The 6,814-nt window shown below is 45.3% G+C and overlaps 1 non-coding gene across 1 annotated transcript; it reads right to left on the reverse strand.

Annotated features, from left to right (window-relative positions):
• Positions 1–2,367: 2,367 nt before the first annotated feature.
• On the reverse strand, positions 2,368–2,439 carry TRNAH-GUG (transfer RNA histidin (anticodon GUG)). Its single transcript has one exon. It is a non-coding gene; the product is annotated as a tRNA-His (tRNA).
• Positions 2,440–6,814: the final 4,375 nt, after the last annotated feature.

The raw sequence follows: 6,814 nt of genomic DNA on the forward strand, positions 1-6,814 counted from the left end.
AATTGTTGTATGTTTCTGGGGCTTTACAACGCTACGGAGGCTGTATGGTGACGGCTGCCTATCACCCAGTCAGGAAGGGCGGCACGGCGAGCAATCGAACCGCACAGTTAGTGGTTAAACTAAATGAAGGATTTTGGCGCCACTTGGCCGAATGGCGAGCATCAGGCCAATCAAAAATTTCGTCACGGCGAGAGACACAAAACTCCTCTTGAAAACAAAGGTAATCATTTTTTGAAAGAAAGGTTTTTATTTAATGTCCCTTAAGGATGAAGGTTCGGGGCCCTTTGTGGTGCCTCCTGGCGCTGGGTGCCTCTTTAAAACAAAGGTCATGGTGTTCGAAATGATGTTCTTGGTGTTCGTTTTCCGAATGGGCCAAACAAGAATTTCGTCAGATAGGCACGGCACAGATATTGCACATGAAGATTAGAGGCCTTTTGTGGTGTTCCTGGAAATTGGTGCGTCTTTAAAATGAAGACTGTGTGGTTCCGAAACAAAGGTTTTGTGTCTCTTTACCATGCCATTTTGGTGCCACGAACGGATATCAAAACATCATGAGTGGTCCAAGTGAGTGGATGGCATGGCCCAACCCTCTCTTCTCTGGATCCACCCCTGTCCGCAGAACATTGTCCGATTATAAGCAGATGAATGGGTTAAAAAATATTCCGACAGTCCTGGAGCACTGCGGTCACATCATTTAATTCAGCGACCTCTCTAGCCCCATTGGTTGATACTTCCGGGAAAAACTCAAAAGGTACTCGAAATCGCTGCTTTCCTAAAGCTTCCTGGAACGGCCTCGGAACGGCATCATTTGGGGGCACGTACGATGTCCACTATGACAGGAAGGTGCTGTGGACAAATAGTGGCCATATTTCTCCCACCAATATTTCGTCCTCCAACCAAAACAGGACCTAAGTCGTTTCATTACGTATTCTAAAGGTATGGAACGTGAGACGAGTTGTTTGGGTGGGCACAGCTCGAAATAGTGAGCACCGTCAATATAATCGTTTTTTAGCACTAGAATGTCGTTGAGCTAATACGCCATAGCGTTTTGAAGATCGTTAGCTCATCATAAAACTTTGAACTCACGCTGCCAAAAAAACAGGAGCTTAATGCCTTTTTCTCCTACAATGAGTCCAAATTATGGCCAAAGACGGGCGATATCCGTACAGAAATGCTTCTGGATGGGTAATAGTGGGATGGGTGAAGTCATGAATTAAGCCCCTCTATAAAAGAGACAAAGTGCCCCCTGTTTGAAAGCAACCATATTTGACAGAAACATTTGTCTTTCCGATATCTTTAAAACAAAACTTTGTTAGCTGAGATCCTATCCGGAAGGAAAATTTGCAAGACGTTAAGTTATGGGAGCGTATTCAAAGGATGGCAAGAAGGCCACCTGTCTCCGTTGATTAAGTTTTTGCATGCATCGTCGATAAATAACGAGGTGGACGTGGAAAAGCAAATGTATTGAAAACATACAACGCAACGACGTAACGCAATGAAATTTGCGCGCTTACGGGGTGCTAAAACAACGCTTTCCTTTCAATCTTTCATTTGAGCCCCAGTGACTCTGTGACGTTGTGACATAGTGCCAGTTCATAGACTGCGCCTTTGACGGACGAAAGAAAGCATTTGCTATCAAAGTCGCCGAGAGGATTCATGAACTTGGTAGCGGGTTAAGTCTAAAATGTTGCAGCCGTTCTTGACGCCGTTCTGAGCTGACACCGCCGAGACCAACTTCGACAAAGCATGTAGATGGCTTCATGGGGCGACATATTGATGCTCCGACAGCGAGTAGAAAATGGTTGAGCAGGTTTGCACTTTTTCACATGAATCTCACCTGTCAATTAAAGCTCGTCTTGTGCAATAAAATTATTGCTTTCTAGCCTAATGGATGGGAGTGATGGGAAGCAGATGCCCATTGTCTAGTTGACGTGAAGATGTCACATGATTTGGCGCATGATTGTTGTCCACAGCCTCAGTTGGTATAGTTGTTACTGGTTTCGCCCAACATCATTTTAAAGCTCTTTTTTATTTTTTAGAACGAGAAACAATATTGTTCTGTTTCTCGTGGTTCATTCTCATGTAACCTAGTAATATTATTTTTCCGTATTTGTATTTCATGTTCGGGCAATACTCTAGAGGTTGTGGCAATAAATACCACCAAAACGTCCATAACGTTTTCTTTCTATCCCATCAATTGAAATTGTGACCCAATTGTGCAGACCTGTCCAGATTATAAAGCCTGGCCCAACTATGCAATCAGAAGCAGTTTCTTCCCGCTAGAGACAGCGAACTGCCTGCCCCGCCATTGGTATCCATCGTTCGGCCTCATTAACACGTCGCCCACAACACTTCAAAACTCGGAGCTGCCGTGACCCGGATTCGAACCGGGGTTACTGCGGCCACAACGCAGGGTCCTAACCACTAGACTATCACGGCATACATTCGTGCTGAAACAGAGGTAATTCGCGCATAACATAGTGACCTCGCATTCGTTAATTAACTGGCTTAACTAAAGTAACTATGGTTATGTTATGTTATGGCTATGGCTATGCCATGGCTATGACTATGTTATGGTTATCGCTATGTTATGTATGGCCATGTATGGCTATGACAGACTTAAGTAACTGAGAATGGCTGCACCAGTCACAGCTCCCGACCCCCGCCGCGTCATTCACCGGTGAGAACGAGTGACTGGAACTTCATTGGTTCATGTCAGAGATGTTGTCTTAAGCGATACCCCGTCCGCTTGTACACGTGGGTTTAGTTTAATGCATTGTACAATGACCCTCTTTGGCCGAACACCCTCCAGGCATAGTCGTTTCGGATGCAATGGTGTTAGATATCTATGAGTACGCCCATTAGCGACATTCATCATTGCCAATTGATTTGAGTGTGTTTGAACTGATCACTACAAGCATCATTGTCATGCGAATCTTTTCATTGATTGGTTGAGGCCTTTCAGTTAAACTGATGGATGATAGGCATATGTCTTGCTTTTAAAACAGCGATGTAGCCAGGAATTTTCCTAGGAGTAAGTGAAATCGGATCAAAGTGGCCCCTTTCAGTTAAACTGTCCGGATCTCGTATCTAAAGGGACCCTGTTTTTTATTGGAGGATCGCTTTAGCCCATAATGCCGCATATGCTAAACCATCGGGCGCGCTCGGCTAAAGGAAAATTATTCAACGAATAATTACCTCTCCGATAATCATTCGCGCAGATGCTTCATTTTTACTGGGCCGGTCCGGAAATTATCCCCCAGATTAGTCTCCCATGCGCCATCCACAGCCAACAGTCATAGCTATGCATAGCGAAAAACAGATTATCCGTTTTGACCATGCTCTGAAAATTCTCCGCGATTCTCCCTCGCTACGGAAAATTGTCGGATTAATTTTCCATGACAGCAGTGCCGAACGCCATTCCGGAAAATTTTCCAACATTCCGGATAATTTCCCGAGATTATCTGCCGGCCGAACGCACCCATGATCTTACATCCGTCCAGGCAACGCACGTCACCTTTGATTCATTTTCCTGGACGAAGCTCACGGATTACACAGAGAACACAGCTGAGGAAAGAAACCTGATGGAATGGTGACAGTTGAAGCAAGCTATACCAACTTATCCATCAAATGCAATCTAAATACGGACGTTCAAATTTACCTGTTGTCTGCAATGCCTCGTAACTCGTGGACATTTCCAGCTGATCTTGAGCGGTCAATATAAGCGTGCTCTTGGCATACCGCAGGGCTCATTAAACACTTCATTCGTGTTTCCTGAGTAGCGTTATTGTGCACCGCGCATTTATTCTGTCAAAACAAGTCTGTTCCCACCCATAACCAACGGAGGGACCAGGGGTAAAATCTGAGTCCTAGATCTTCAACCTTCCAGGAAGCCAGATCTATTCTAGCAGTCTGCCCAAAGGTGTTCTGGAATTTAGGCTCTATTGATACATTATGCTGATGAATCTTCCAGGGTCTCGGATGCTTTCTGGAATGTTGCCAAAAGATCCTTTAAGATCCAGGACAGTTTTCTAATGTCGTCGAATGATCATTCGGGGACTGGGTGCTTTCTTGGAGCTCTGGCACAGGTCTGGTCTAAGTGGTAAAGTTTAGGGACGTCCATACATAAAACGTGAGGCTGATGAGCGCTTATGAGTGTATATATCTCGCTTAAAACGACCACCTTTCATTGGTGTCTGCTAAGGTACCGAAATGTAGAGGGAGCTAGCTGCATTTTATTCCTTCAAAACAAAGGATAAAACATCGTATCTCTGTGGGGACCTGTTCCCCATGTTAAGCTTGCCCTTCCGTCTCAATGTTGGGCTGGTCCCCCGTAACATTGGGCTGAGGTCCCGCAATATTGGGCTGGGCCCCCAATTCCCTATCAGCTCTTCGAAGCGAAGATATCTTAATCGTTTTAAAAAAAGCTTTGGCATCATGAAAATGCGTTTCAAATTCAAGTTTATAACCGCATATGTCCCTAAGACATGACAAGCATATGTACTAAATCATTTGTTACGGCGAGCTCCTATACTGTGCAAGTGAAACGAGGCACAAACACAGCGTGGAGACAACTGTGAATGGAGATGAAACTCAAGCACGACGCTGCAATCGGCCTCGCAGTGCGCGGGTCACTGGTCGAGCCATGAATGCCCCATAAGTACAGTGTAAGCGCCCCCCCCCCGCCTCCAGAAAACGCTCTTGTGTTTTAGGCGTACTTCTAGGGGTGGTTGCAGGATTTCGTCAGGGGAGGGACCAGTCTTTACTGTGTTGCTCCCTGGAACTTGCTATCTCCCTCATGTAAAAATTTCCTCTGATTTCGGTCACTTCATTTTCAATCCCTCATATTCTAATCGGGAAACTTTCGTCATCCGCGCATCACGGAAGACTTAACAGAGGTGCAGGTAGGTACGCATGCACACGATGCACTTTCATCTTTTTTACAGATACTTATCAACTTAAGTACGCCAAATTAAGCACAACGACACCAGAAAGACTGCATTTTTCAGGTCGCTGACCTTTCAGCAAATTGCTGTATATCTCTGGGGCTTTACAACGCTACCGAGACAGTATGGTGACGGCTGCCTATCACCCAGTCAGGAAGGGCGGCACGGCGGGGAGTTGAACCGCACAGTTAGTGGTTAAACGAAGTGAAGGATTTCAGTGCCACTTGGCCGAATGGCGGAAATCAAGCCAATCAGAAATTTCGTCAAGATGATAGGCACAAAAGCTCCTCTTGAAAATAAAAGTAATTATTTTTTGAAAGAAAGGTTTCTATTCGTTGTCCATTAAGGATGAAGATTTGGGACCCTTTGTGGTGCCCGCTGCCATTGGGTGCCTCTTTAAAACATAGGTCATGGTGCCCGAAATGATAGTCTTGGTGCTGCATTCCCGAATGGGCCAAACCAGAATTTCGTCAGATAGGCACGCACTGATAATGCATATGAAGATAAGGGACCTTTTGCGGTGGTCCTGGAAGTTGGTACCTCTTCGAAATAAACGCTATGTGGTTCCGAAGCAAAGGTTTTGTGTCTCTTCACCATGACATTTTGGTGCCACGAACGGACATCAAAACTTCATGAATGGTCCAAGTGAGGGGATGGCATGACCCATCCCTCTCTTCTCTGGATCCACCCCTGTCCGCAAAACATTGTCCGATTATAAGCAGATGAATGGGATAATAAGACTTCGACAGTCCTGGAGCACTGCCATCACACCATTTAATTCAGTAAGCTCTCTAGTCCCATTGGTTGATACTTCCGGGAAGAACTGAAAAGGTACTCGAAATCGCTGCTTTCCTAAAGCCACTGGAACGGCCTCGAAACGGCATCATTCGTGGGCACGCTTTTTCCTTTCTCTTTTACAATAAGCCCAAATTATGGTCAGAGTGAGATGGGCGATGTCCGTGAAGAAATGCGATTGGGTAATACATGGGTAATAGTTGGATGGGTAAAGTCATGACTTAAACCCCCCTATGAAAAAGACAAAGTTCCACCCCTGTTTGAAAGCAACCATCTCTGACAGAAGCATTTTATCTTTCCAATATCTTTAAAAGGAAACTTTGTGAGTTAAGATCCTATCTGGAAGGAAAATTCGCAAGACGCTTAGTTATGGGGGCGTATTCAAAGGAGGTCAAGAAGGGCACTTGCCTCTGTTGATCAAGCTTTTGCACGCATCATTATGCATGTGAATACACGTTGTCGATAAATAACGAGGTGGACGTGGAAAAGCAAGTGGATTGAAAAATGCAATGCAAAGAATTTTGCGTGCCCACGGGGCGCTAAAACAACCCTTTCCTGTCAATCTCTCATTTGAGCCCCAGTGCCACTGTGACGTGACATAGTGCCAGTTCATAGAACGTGCCTTTGACGGACGAAAGAGAGCATTAGCTACGAAAGTCGCCGAGAGGATTCATGCACTTGGTAGCGGGTTAAGTCTAAAACGTTGCAAACGTTCTTTAACGCCGTTCTGAGCTGACCCGCCGAGACCAACTTCGACAAAGCATGTAGAAGGCTTCATGGGGCGACATGTTTATGCTCCGACAGCGAGTAGAAAATGGTTGAGCAGGTTTGCACTTTTTCACATGAATCTCACCTGTCAATTACAACTCGTCTTGTGAAATGGAATTCCTGCTTTCGAGCCCAATGGATGGAAGTGATGGGGAGTAGATCCCCATTGCCTAGTTGAGGTGAAGATGTCACGTGATGTGGCGCATGATCGTTGTCCACAGCCTCAGTTGTTAGAGCTGTTACTAGTTTCGCCCAAAATCATTTAAAAGCTCTTTTTTAGAACGAGAAGCATATGTTTAGTTTTC

Source organism: Pollicipes pollicipes, unplaced genomic scaffold (genome assembly GCF_011947565.3).
Source record: "Pollicipes pollicipes isolate AB1234 unplaced genomic scaffold, Ppol_2.1 Scaffold_4881;HRSCAF=5763_pilon_pilon_pilon, whole genome shotgun sequence".
NCBI lineage: Eukaryota > Metazoa > Arthropoda > Thecostraca > Pollicipedomorpha > Pollicipedidae > Pollicipes > Pollicipes pollicipes.